Source organism: Trichechus manatus, unplaced genomic scaffold, assembly GCF_000243295.1.
Source record: "Trichechus manatus latirostris isolate Lorelei unplaced genomic scaffold, TriManLat1.0 scaffold00150, whole genome shotgun sequence".
NCBI lineage: Eukaryota > Metazoa > Chordata > Mammalia > Sirenia > Trichechidae > Trichechus > Trichechus manatus.
In genome coordinates, this window is record NW_004444086.1 from 383,368 (window position 1) to 397,110 (window position 13,743).

The 13,743-nt window shown below is 33.6% G+C and overlaps 1 protein-coding gene across 5 annotated transcripts in view; it reads left to right on the top strand.

Annotated features, from left to right (window-relative positions):
• LOC101352400 (N-deacetylase and N-sulfotransferase 4) overlaps positions 1-13,743 on the top strand; it is a 493,510-nt gene that overhangs the window by 167,730 nt on the left and 312,037 nt on the right. The window lies entirely within an intron of this gene.

Genomic DNA, 13,743 nt, shown 5'->3' on the forward strand with positions numbered 1-13,743 from the left:
TATTTGTCCCAATTAATAAAATAGTGCAGGTTTCATAGTATTTCAAGTGGTAATGTATTTTGTTTATTCTGATAGGTTATACTGTGAATCCTAATATAAGTCAGAAAAGTTTTAGTAGTTTATACATTATCATGTCATTTTCAAACTTATCTTTGCTTGCGTTCAAGGTGCCTTCTAGCAGAATATTTTTATCAGCCCAAAGATCATAAAAATGTTTTCAAGTAAATTGTATACAAAGATACTGAAGTGTTTCACTAGCTCTTAGAGTGATTTTAGTTCTCCACTTTCTCACCAACTTCATGGATAACATTCTGTGAGTTTCTTGCCACAAAAGGAAATTGGTAAAGACAAAAGTTAATGTAATTGATTCAATTTCCCCCCAAACTAAGATACAACGATTTTCCCAATAAATATTTAAAAATTGTTTTTTCATATAAAAGAATAATTTTTTTCTATTAAGAGTGTGCCAGTTACTAAGTCCAGATGTCAAGTAGACGCCACATTGGTAAGGTTTTTTTTCGTAAAGCCAGTGTGTATACAGACTAAAATCTACTGACTACAACAGTCTAAGTCTTCAACTAGTATCATAAAGAATTCAGTACTGAACTAGATATACTTCAACTTACATTTCCTCAGTATACAAATGGGATTTTAATACCTGCTATGATTGTTGACAGTTTTAGTATGAAATCCTGTGAATATTTACCTTACGATGATCAATTTTACGCAGCACTTACATTGATAGAAGTCTCATAATAAGCTAATGGGGCAGATTTTTTAAAAACTGAACTATGCACAATAGGCTTTTTAAGTATCTCTCTTAATGGAAATTGGTCACCACTGTGATTTGTGCTTAGAAAACCCTTTAAAAAATGCAATATGTATGACTTATTCGTATAACATGAGTATAACCTTAAAAGAGAAATACAGATGTAATTTAGAAACTCAAGCATTATTCTTAATAAAAGAAAGGTGAAACCTCAAGAATATTGATATTTATTTTCCTTTTAATAAAATTGCAAATGTATACAAATAACATTTTGTTTTCTGCCAGTTGGAGTTACTATCTAAGAAATGTGCCCCCTTTACATGTTTTCCCCTTAAACACCAAAGGACATAAAACGTGTTTTATATATAAATATGTAAAGTCACAATTTCAAATTTCTATATATTATATACAAAATATAAATTTTAATTTTTATCTGAGTATTAGAACTGTTTTATCTATTGTTTCTTACCCTCCCCCAAAAGGCATTCTTTAATTGGATTTAAATAAAATTCAGCTTCTTAATTCAATCTCAATATTAACATTACTTCTTAAAGATGCTGAATAAATGTTTCTAACCCAGCAAAATATTTGTCCCCGGTAGGTCTAATGTTTATCTGCTCTGCTTGCACATTCTGTTTGAGTGGGAAAGGTGCCATTGAGATTAAAATCCAAGGATCAGACTTTCTGTGCTTCATTTAGTAGCAACTACTTAAAAAGAAGAACAGAGAAGTGTTTAGTATACTGTGTTCAAAGTGGAAGATTCTGGCTGGTGCTACCTCCCCAGATTTGGGAAGCAGCTGGGGAAACTTAGAAAATATAGCTAGAACATCACCCTGGCTGGAAGCCAAGACTGAGAAGCTGTGCACCCAGAAGGCTAATTCTTTCTGGGCTGAAATTCATTGATAATGCATTATGTTTAAAGTCTAACCTGAAGTGTTACTTTTTCCTCCAGCAGAGACTGTGGGATATTTAAAGAAATTTATTTTCTGAGTACAGATAAATTTTAAAGTAACAAAGTTTCTTCTTTATCAAATGTTACTCTCATAATATATATATGTATACATATATATAAAACAAGCCTGCCAGAAACTCCTATAAAATTCAGTATACAGTCAGGAGCAGAAAAATAAATAAAGGTGAGATGCATCGTCTAACCATCATCTTGGAGACGGCAGAAAGAATAGAAATGCCACACACGGATACTTGCCCAAAGAAATATGAAGGTTTTATTAAAGTAACTGGCCTAGTAAAATTCACAGTAGGAATAGAAATACTAAATACTGTTTGTAGTATATAACTTTTGAAGCTAGACAACAAAAGAGAACGTAAACTGTCACCCATTATGTATTCCAAATAACAGGAAACAAAGAAACTATGTTGTTTGTTGATTTATTTTAAGTTTATGAAGTGAGAGAAATGGTTCGCGTGTCAGACACAATGCTACTGCCTTTAGCCATCATGGAATAACATTTAGCCATCCTTTCCTTTAACACTCAGGATACTTTCAGCTATACTGTTACAGAGAGTGTTAAATGCACCCTTTTTTTAGTTATTTTCAGCAAACTTAGAAGTTAGAGGTGTCAATTACAATGCAGAACTCTAAACATACAGTCCTATTTCCATGCTGTCTTTATCTGTTTTCTAAGGAATGCTAGCACCTTCCAGAGTTGACAAATCTAAAATTTCTTTTAGAAATAATATTGAATTGAAACTGATTTCCTCCAAACCCAAAATAATCTGAACATGCCTTACAAACTCATATATGACTATGACTATTTCAAGATAAATAGAGTCAGAAAAATGTGAATAGTAACTCACTCCCATTCCTACTGGTGAAAATGTCTGCTGGTTTAACTTGATGTATTTATTTCATTTGCCTTCTTGCAATTTCTTTATATACATAAGTGTCCAGATAGTTTAGGCCATGAACAAGGCTATAGCAAAAAAAGCTGTGTAAGATCACCTAAAGTAATGGCTTTTCAAGTGACTCATTGAGATAAATATATACACCTCAGAAATATTTTTATCAAGAGAAAAACTTTAGATACTTCATTAAAACTAAGTGAATAATCATGATTAATTAATTGAAACTAAGGAAGTACCTGAGAATAAGCCAACATAATTAAACCCATTGCCATTGACTCAATTCCGACTTATACTGACCCTATAGGACGGAGTAGAACTGCTCCATAGGATTTCCAAGGTAATTTTTGTGGAAGCAGACTGCCACATCTATCTCCAGCGAGCGGCTGGTAGTTTCGAACCACTGAGCTATTGGTTAGCGGCTGAAAGCTTAACCACTGCACCACCAGGGGACCTTCTGAGAATGAAATAAAGGATTAACAGACACTATGTTTGAATGCTTCAGAGTATATTTTGATGTTTCACTCACAGTATTTGGAAAATAAAAACGATGACTCTATTAAGATGTAGAACTGAGACTTGTGTACCAAATGGAAATTGTCGCGTCTTAGATTTTACTGTTTTAAATATTTGAAGAGTTCAATAAAAAGAGCAAGTTTTTAGCAGGTTAACACATAGACATACACAGGCACTGTTTTTTTTTTTTTTTTAATAAAAAAATTTCCTATTTTGAATACTCCACTATCAGTTGAACTTGTGTTGTAATTTATTTAAAACATTTGACTGCCTCATTAAAAGTCTAATGGGATTTATCTTCAGACTTAAGCTTGTGGAAAGTTGAAAGTAAGCTGGCCAGGTTCAATATGTTCCAGCAACAAGTAAATGTCCAATTGCTCCCTTAATCTCTCATCATCCCTCCTTTTTTCTTCTTCTCTTTCTAGCTCTCCTTTTCCTTCTTCTTTCCCTTCCCTTCCCTTCCCATCCTCTTTTCCCTTCCTTTTCCTTCCATTGCTGCCTCTCTCCCTTCTTTTCTCCTTCCCTCTCTCTTTCCTTCCTCAATCCATCTGTCTTTTCTTCCTTCCTTCTTCCCTCCCTTCCTTCTTTTCTTCCTTATTTCTTCTGTCTTCCCTCCTCTATTCTTCCTTCCCACCTTCCTATTGCCTCTTCATTTTTGAAACTTCAGTTTAACCCTCTCTTGCACAGCTGGGGAGCAAACAACTCATGCCTAGTATATAGCAGCAATTATTAATCTAATGGCTAGATTTGAACATAGGATTTGAGTATGCAAAAAACTACAAAGGAAAAATGGGTAAAGTACACTAAACAATAGAAGAAAGTTAAGAGGGGGTGGAAATTCATTCATGTCAGCTTTAAAATATTGGCTATTCTACCACCTATGAATTTCCATTTTGTTTACTGAATTCTTTCAGTGGAGTCCTTTAATCCCTTTCCACATACTTTTTTCATTATCATTCACATCATACTCATGCAGTAAATGCAGCTTGATAGTAAAAATAAAATAATAATAATAAATGTAAATAACTCTTATACTAGTGTGTTTAGCTCCCATAAATCTTTTTTATATTTAGTAGTTTAAACATAGTAACTTTCATATGCAGCCCAGAGGTTGACTACCATGCTAATGGAAGAAAAAGAGATAAGGAAAAGCTATTTTGCACGTTAAGATGCTTTGGCTCGACACCATTCCTGCATCAGAAACTCAATTCTAGACTGCTGATCCACAGAATTTGTCACGTTTCATCAGATATCTCAAAAGTGTTCTTCTTGATGTACTGAATAGTCTTTCACGCCTACATAAAAATCATTTAAACCTCAGAAATAAATATAGCAACACTAAAATTTAATACAAGGAAACAGATGCAGAGATGCATATGCTCCCAAGTAAGCATATAAAAGTCCTAATTCTATTCATTAATCTAAAGTGCAAGTGAATAATTAAGATCTGAAGTTAAATTTCAGTTGTTTCTCAACCCAATTTTTCACTAACAGTTATGCCAATTGAAATTTCACATCCTATAATAACTAAAATACAGGCAGTCATTTAAAGATTACAGTTATTAATTCATTTAAAATATTATGGTTCCTGATACCTCGGTTTATGAAGCTGCTCTCCTTGAAATAAAACATTTTCTTAATAACCACAAAAATTGTACACAAATTGGTCAATGAAGGTTGTAATCAATTTAGCTCTTAAGGCACCCTGTTTCTTTATCTGGATGTATTTCAAATATGCACTTTAAACACAGAAAACCGCATTTTATTTTTGTTCAGCAATGTTCATAATGTTAATAATAATAAATATTATTTTTTTTAATATACGTAAGACACTATTTAAGGCCTTAGGATGAACTCAACAACTCTCAGGAGGCTTACATTCTGGTGGGAGGAAACAGACAGTAAACAAAGGTTCTTTGACAGAGGCTGTACTATGAAGATGAGTAAATCAAAGAAGTGGGTTAAAGAGTACTAGGGAAAGTTTTAGGAGTGTTCAGGAAATACATTTTTGATAAACTGACACTTAGAAAATCTGTTTAAACTTTGCATGTCACGATGAGCAACATTATTACTTTATCTGGTAGAAAAATTTGACTCGGAGTAGCAATTTTACTAATATGCAAGTTGATCTGAATTTTAACTCTGCTGTTGATTATTCCCCTCAGTTCTGTGAACTGGTCTGGTAGAGTTTAGAACACAGCACACTGTTTATCATTATTTTCTCTGAAAAGTAGAAAAGACCAATCAGTTTAAGAAAATGTATTTTACTTCTACTCTTTATAGTTTTAAAATATCTAAAAAGTAGTATGTGAGTAAATTATCTTATTGCATTTTTTCCTATATCCTGAAAGTCAATGTTATCATTGAGACTAAGTGGCAGGAGAGTTGGCCCCCATATCTCATTCACATGAATTGGTAGGTTTAAGAACCAATATAAAAAAAAAAATATCATTAAGTTGTCTGGAACAGTGGGCTTAAACAACATAATGGAATTACAGAGGGAATAAATGTAATTCTTGAATTTATTATTTTAAAAACTTTACTGATTATGAAAGTACTTCCATCTCAATATGAACCATAAGTATGATAAGGATGATGTTGTTGTTAGTTGCCATAGAGTTGGCTTCCACTCATAGCAACCTTATGTATAACAGAACAAAACATCCATTGTTGTAGCTATTGTGTCAATCCATCTCACTGAAGGTTTCCCCATTTTTGTTGACCCTCTGCTTTACCAAACATGATGTCCTTTTCCAGCTATTCATCTTTCCTGATGACATGTCCAAAGTCGGTGAGTTGATGAAGTCTCAACATCCTCTCATTTAAGAAACATTTAGTTTGTATTTCTTCTACCCCCATTTGTCAGTTTGTTGTACTTTGGTGGCTTGTGTGTTACAATGATGCTGGAAGCTATGCCACTGATATTTCAAATACCAGCAGGGTCACCCATGGTGAACAGGTTTCAGCAAAGATTCCAGACTAAGACAGAACACAAGGAAAGGCCTGGCAATCTGCTTCTGAAAATTAGCTAATGAAAACCCTAAGAATCACAACAGAATATCATAAGGATAATACAGTGCTAATACAAAAATAGAATCATAGTGTGAACATCAAAGGAACAGTGATCAGTGATGCTACTTCGCAAAGATCTGACACCATTTGTACTCTTCACCAGTCTCACATTAATCCCTCACATTAAGAGCAGTCTTCTCTGACCTTGCTTTTTCCCCAGGGTGAATGAGGTGTCCGTGCTAGACCCTCTCACGGTTGTATCATGGTATATACTACCTTGTGGTGTAATTATTGTCTGTATATGCGTGCTTGCATTAAACCAAAAGCTCTTTTATGACAGGAATGCTTAAAAAGTGCTTGATCAATAGTAGGCAGTCAGCAAGGGTTCGATTAATGAAAAATGCAAGGACACATCAGGAAGAATGTCACATGAACAAAAGTGGGAGAGACAATGATATTTAAAAGAAAAAAAGACTACAGAGGAACAGAATAGTTACCTTTATATATTGGAGGATTTTTCTTTTTTCTTTTAGTGAAAAGCAAATTTGTTTTATATTATGCAACATGAGCAGACTATAAAGTGAAAGATATTAGGGGATTGCCTCTATGTACTAGCAGGGAAAAAAACAACTTTCTGCAACTCATTGAGATTCCAGTTAATTAAAGCATTTAAGGCTGGTTGGAGTGCTACTTGTCCAGAAGGCATGGAATTTCTACCTTGAAGAGGAGCTAGATGCGAGCCACCAAGGTCTGTTGTGTTTCTCATTGCGTGACTTTAGGGCATGCGGATAAAAGCTTTAGAATGACCACTGTGCCCCCCTAAAACCCTGCTCTAGCAGTTGATTAGAACATTGGTCAACAAAAGTCAAGTAAACAACAACTGGGTAAGATTATTTAGCAGGAATGTATTAATCAGGATGTGCTCTAAAAGACAAAAGCAAATTTACTTAAAAAGACAATTTTATAAGGTGTGCCATTACTGAGAGTAAATGAAATGATAAATTTCTTGAGAAAGTGAAGGATTGATTTTAAAATAAATGACTGTATTGACTTTGCTACTGTTCTGAGCCTGTCCAAGAATGAAAATATCCACCGATTAGATACATGAATAAGAAGATGCTTCTGGTTTCTATTAGCTTCTAAATGTTAAGCAATATAGAGAATGTTCGGAATAATTGTTAAGTGTAAACCCAGTGTAAGAAGAGCTCCAGTCATGTAAACAAGCATGGCTTGGTTTAAAGATGAGATGGTATTGTGATATAGTAGAAGGCGGGTGGGTAATGTTGGATTCCACCAAACCTGGGTTCAGATTCTAGCTTCGTCCTTACTTGTGATATAAATTTAAACAAGCTAATTAACCCTGCTGGGCCTCAGAATCATGATATGCAAACTGAGGTGGTAATACCTACTTCATAGAATTGCTGGAAGGCTAAATGTGACAATAAATATAAAGTTCCTAGTACAAAGTTGGAAACACGAGAGGTGTTGAATTCATGGAATTACGTTTTGATTACATGCATCGGTACTCTGACCTTGACCTGCAACATAACATTTTATACCGATTTAGAGTAGCTTCTGAGTGATGAGTATTGACTGTTTCCAATCCCCTTCACTTGGAAGTAATGATCTAAAACACCTTTTTGCACTGTCTGTACAGTATTTTTGATCATATATATTTGAATATTAATAACATTAAATCTAATTTAAAGGATCAAACCTCATTGATCAGCATTTTAATCTAACTCATCACAGTTTCGAAAATTCACTCACTCAAAATTCTGAAGGAAAGCAGATGATAAACCAGAGGGGAAAACTGCCAGAAAAAAAGTACAACGTAGTTTATCTTGATTTTCTGTCATGCTGAGGTAAAGAGCAACAAGGGACTGGGAGAAGGCAAAAAGGCAAAAGTTCAGAGAATGGAACTGAATAGAACAAAAACAAAGACAAATGCTTTTAGTTTGCAATTTTCTCCAGTAAGAAATTAATATTTATTTTCATGTGATATCTTTATATTGCTGTATTGCCTAGAATTATTACAAAAGTTACTCATACATGCTTTAAAAGGATATCAGGAACTGTACCAAAGTAATTCACTTTGCAAACCTATTTGGTAGAAAATACTGGAAGTTAACAAGATATGAAATGTTTTGTTAATCTTCAATATATATTTGAGGGGAAGATGGATAGGAGGAGTGAAAGTATTCTTGCTTTGTATGTGGAAACCATGAAGCTAATAAATACATTGCTGCTAGGTAATTTTACTGAATTGTTGTTTACTTGAATTTTGTTGACCAGCCTGCTAAACAATTGCTAGAGCTGGGTTTACGGTAGGCAGAGAAGTCCACACACTTTAAAGTCACACAATGAGAAACGTAAGAGATCTTGATGGCCCCCATTTATCCCCACCAAGGCAGAGATTCCTTCACAGAAGCCATCTAAACAATAGATTGAGCTGTTCTTAGTTATTAATGCTGACCCAGACTGGGAACAGAAAGACATAAATTATATTCTAAATTTTGCCACATATAGGCTGGCATATTTAAAATTATTCTCTTGGTTTTCATGTAAAGCAAGGTTACTTTCATTCCTCCTGTTCTTTTTTCCCAGAGATATTTTGAGATCAACAAACTATTTTACATTTCATAATCTCCCAGTATTTTCTATCAAATGGGCTTGATAAGTGAATTACTTTGGTACAATGTCTAAACCAGAAAACAATTTTGACTCATAGCAACCCTGTCAGACAGAGTAGAACCACCCTATACAGTTTCCAAGGTTGTAATCTTTTTGGAAGCAGACTGCCACATCTTTCTCCCATGGAACAGCTGGTGGGTTTGAACCGCCAGTCTTTCGGTTAGCAGCCAAGCACTTAACCACATCGCCACTAGGGCTAAATAACTTCTGTAATAGTTTTAGATTCCGATCATCTACTATTAAAATAGGAACAACTCAAGAAATATTGCTTCCGACAAGTAGCAGAATGCTTGAAATCACTCCAAATATCTTCTTTGTGAGTTTTATCATGCTTTTCCAAACTTTAGAGAATTGTAAATTCTAGATTAGTTTTGGGCGGCTGGATCAAATACTATATGGTTTATACATCTTGTTTTTACACAAATAACGGCAACTTCTATGTTTATTTGCCAACCTTGCCCTCCCCACCACAAGCTTTTTTGTAAGCATGCTACGATATTTTTTTTACAGCAACATGTGAAAAAAATTGGCATAGCAGTGTTTATGAAAATACCTCGCAGAGGGAGGGTGCAATTGGCAAACAAAAGTAGAAGGCGAGTGTTATTTGCATAAAAATACGGTATTTATGTGTGACTATACATGTTATTTCTGACTGATGGTCATTTGGAATATATATATATAATACATATGCATAAAGCTATTATTTTATTTTTCAGTATCTAAAAGCTTAAAATAACATAAAACCTAAAGAATTAGATGAAAAACAGCAGGCATAGATGCCCAGTAAAATTGGATGGAACATAATCTCCCTTTGGTGTAGAATTATCCAACTATTTCATGTTGTGTAAAATTAAGAATATTTGAAAGAGAAATAAATAAAGGGTAGATATATATAAGTAGTCACGATAGAATATATAAAATTTATAGTTAGAAAAGCAATAGTCAAAAAAAATTCAGCATTTCCTATTTCATTAAATTTTTTTTAATAATTCTTGTGCATGGCAAGAAAATTCTATTTTTTTATATTTAGAGTGACAATGCAGAATAATGACGATGGAGGAGATTTAGAATCAGAAAATATGGATTCAATTTGCTGTATGACATTGGACAGGTCGTTTCACTTCTTTGGGAATTAAATTCTCCATTCATTCATTCATTGAGTTCTTTAAATAATAATTTTGATAATTGGAATTTTTAGCTGTTTATACAAAAGGTAAAGAGTTCATTTGTAAAGAGTTTATTTTCCATCACAAGCTGCTCAAAATGAGTAGTATATAATGCTACAGAGAAAATTTCCTGATAGTGAGATAATATAATGAAAAAAAATTAATCTCGCTAGAGCTTCCTATAAACCTAGATAAAACCTCAGTTTTACTGCCCAAGAACAATGTAAATTTTCTCTGGGCATTTATGTATTGACTACTTTAGGCGTCTCTAGGTAAGAAAGTCATTAGTAGAAAAGTGATTGTTGGAATGAATTTTAAGAGATAGTAATCTTTGGTACTTCTCATGCAGCCAAATTCCATTTATACTGATAAACTGATAGCTTACCTAAATTCAGAAAGAGAATAAATAAAATGATAAAAGTATAGCTTTTAAGAGACTCGATATTAATTTGTGAATATAATTGTGATATTATTAGTAGCACAATAACTAAAAAGCAATTAATATGTTTTGATTATGTTTACAATTTATAATTTAATAAATTCCTTTTTGATTTATTAAAATTAACCTTTGATGCTAAATATTAGGCATACATTATTTTTCTCTCTCCTTTATTCATACTTAAGTCAAAAAGTGAATTCTGCATTCTGGCCTCATTCATTCATCTCTATATTTTATAGTTTCCTTGCCTATAAGAACCCAAAGGCCAAGTGAACATTTTATGTTTCATGGATAACTGCTTCCATGATTGTCTGCTGAGACAAGTAACAAGGATGCAGATCAATACTAAATATAATAATGGTTTTTAAAGGATGATTATTGAGCTAAACTAAAGCAATTATCAATTGATGGCCATCATTTTATTACTGCTGACTATGAGTTGATTTAACTTTAGTGTATAGAGAAAAGCACAGAAAATGAATATTGCCCTGAAATTCTAAGGGAAAGACTGGTCATGTCATTTGCTTGCCTGGTCATGGATCTTGATCTCGATTTCCTCTTCTCTTTCAAATTTTTTTTCTTTCCTCCTCAAAATCCATATCCTTCCATTCATCAGTAATTAGATCAATTTTCATCTCTCTCTTTCTCTGTTTCTCAAGCCTCAACCAATGACTTCTGTCCACAGAAATGTTACACTTCTCTGAAATCTCACGGCACTTACAGTTAGAGCTCTTACTTGACTAATGAGCATCTATTTCTCATGGCAGTAAAAGTTCTGTATTCTTATTAACTTTCTTCCTTTTTTTTTTAATCTGAAGCTATTCTCAACTTCTTCACCATCCATTTTCTCCTCAACTCACTTTCGTCTTTTATTTACCTCCACTATATCACTGGACCTGTTTTCTAAGGTCACCAGTATTCTCTTAATTGACATATTCAATTTTCAGTTATGTTTCTTGACTCATCAATTACATGTGAAAGTCAATTTTCAGTTCTATTTCTTGACTCATCAATTGCATTCAATACTGGATCAGGCACACTTTTGTCCCTTTGCTTCTAGTTTCCACGGCTCTTTACCTCTGAACACAATTTACTCAGTGCTGTTTGTTAAGGTTTTAATGATATACCTCTACCATTTTACTGCATATACTGTTCCTTAGCTCTGTAACTCAAAATCATGGCTTTTTCTACCCCTTAAATTGTAATCCCCAAACAGATCTTAAATTTCCTTCCTGTATACTCAACTGCCTAGTGTCCTAGTAGACATTTCCTTTTGAATATCTCATAGACATTTCAAAAATAATAAATTACATTCTACTCATTTTCTCTTCCCACATCTTCTCTGCTTCCATAGAATGCTATACGTTCCTGTTATATTTAGTGTTGCATAACAGAAATACCACAAGTAGATGGCTTTAACAAAGAGAAATTTATTTTCTCACAGTTAGGGAGGCTAGAAGTCCAAATTCAGGGTGCCATCTCCTGGGGAAGGATTTCTTTCTCTGTTGGCTCTGGGGGAAAGTCCTAGTCATCAGTCTTCCCCTGGTTTATTATCTTGTCAGTGCAGGGATACAGGGTCCAAAGGATGTGCTCCATTCTAGTGCTTCTTTCTTGGTGGCATGAGGTTCCTCTCCTTTCTGTTCGCTTCTGTCTTTTATATCTCAAAAGAGATTGACTCAAAATTCAGCTTAATCCTGTAGATTGAGTCCTGCCTGATGAACATAACTGCCTCTTATCCTGCCCCATTAACATTATAGAGGTTAGAATTTACAAGTAAGATAACAGGATAATCACATCAGATCACAAAAAGGTGGACAATCACACAATACTGGGAATCATGGCTTAGCCAAGTTGACATACATTTTTGGAGGACACAATTCAGTACGTAACATTTCCCTATTATTGCACTTACCACGCTGAACTGTAATTGCATTTTTACTTGAATGTGTCATAGAATGGACTTCCATTGCTGTGAAGAACAGAAATATTGTTTCTGTTTTATAGTGTATAGTGCATCTGGTACTTGGTAAGCATTCAGTGAATATTGGATGAATGACTGGAAGCCAGAAGTCTGTAGGTAATTCATTTTTTCCCTTCTACATCCAATCAATCACCAAGTTATGACATTTCTATTTCTTATGTGACAAAACAAAAATAATCATATTCTCATAATAATAATTCATATCTACCACTTGGCTCCTTCAACAAACAGGATAAAACAATCCTATATTTGCCTTTCTAATTTCCCCCTGAAAAAAGAGTATCTTGCTTTCTGAGAGTAAGGTTAATGGACAAATATAATCAGATCTGAGAGAGAGAGGAGGTTTTAAGAAGGGAGAAGAAAGAGAGTGAAGCAAATGACAGAAATAAAGTTTTATCATGTGAGGATTTCCAGAGTAGCATTGAGGTACAGGAGTATCAAATAATAGCAAAGCGTCTTTTTTTTTTTTTTTTAGTGAATTGAAGCTCTTTAATGTTGTTTAGGAAATGTAACTAAAGAAAATAATTCTTTTTAAATAAATAGTCATGGCTATCAAACTGTGCTTCTTAAATACATTCAACTATACTACCTACATGGAGCCACAAATTTGTATGAGCCAGAGCTTTGTATATAAATACCATGAAACTGCTTACTCTTTTTAATCTCTAGTTCTATTTCCTTAAGGCTTCTTCTGGACTATCGTAATTGATTCTTAACCGGTATCCCTGTCTCATGGCTCCAAAACATTCTCTTACTCTCTTCAGAGAAAGCTTTTTAAAAGACAACATTTACACTATAATTCTTCCAATTAAAGTATTTCAATAGTTGCCCAATACCTAAGGCCATTTAAAATCCCTGGCATTTTGCACAAGACCTTTATATCTTCTGGTCCCTGTCTACCTTCTCAATTCAGTTTCTTACTACCCTCTTATAAGGTGGGACATAGACTCTGGGAATAGAAGTGAACAAAACAGAGTAAAATCTCTGCTTCAAGAGTGATAGATAAGAAAAAATTAATAACATTATTTATATAGTATAATGATCAGTACAACTAATTCCAATCAAGTTGACTCCAACTCATGGCAATCCTATGTGTGTGTCTCTCTCACTATATACATAGAGTGTACATATATAAATATGTGTGTGTATGTTTATATACATATGTATATATACACATATACATACATATGCCCATACATACATACACACACATGCACATATCTATATATATATATATATATATTCATATTCTGCATGAAACAGAAGACAAGATCAATGAAAATGAGCAAAAGAAAGAAATAGA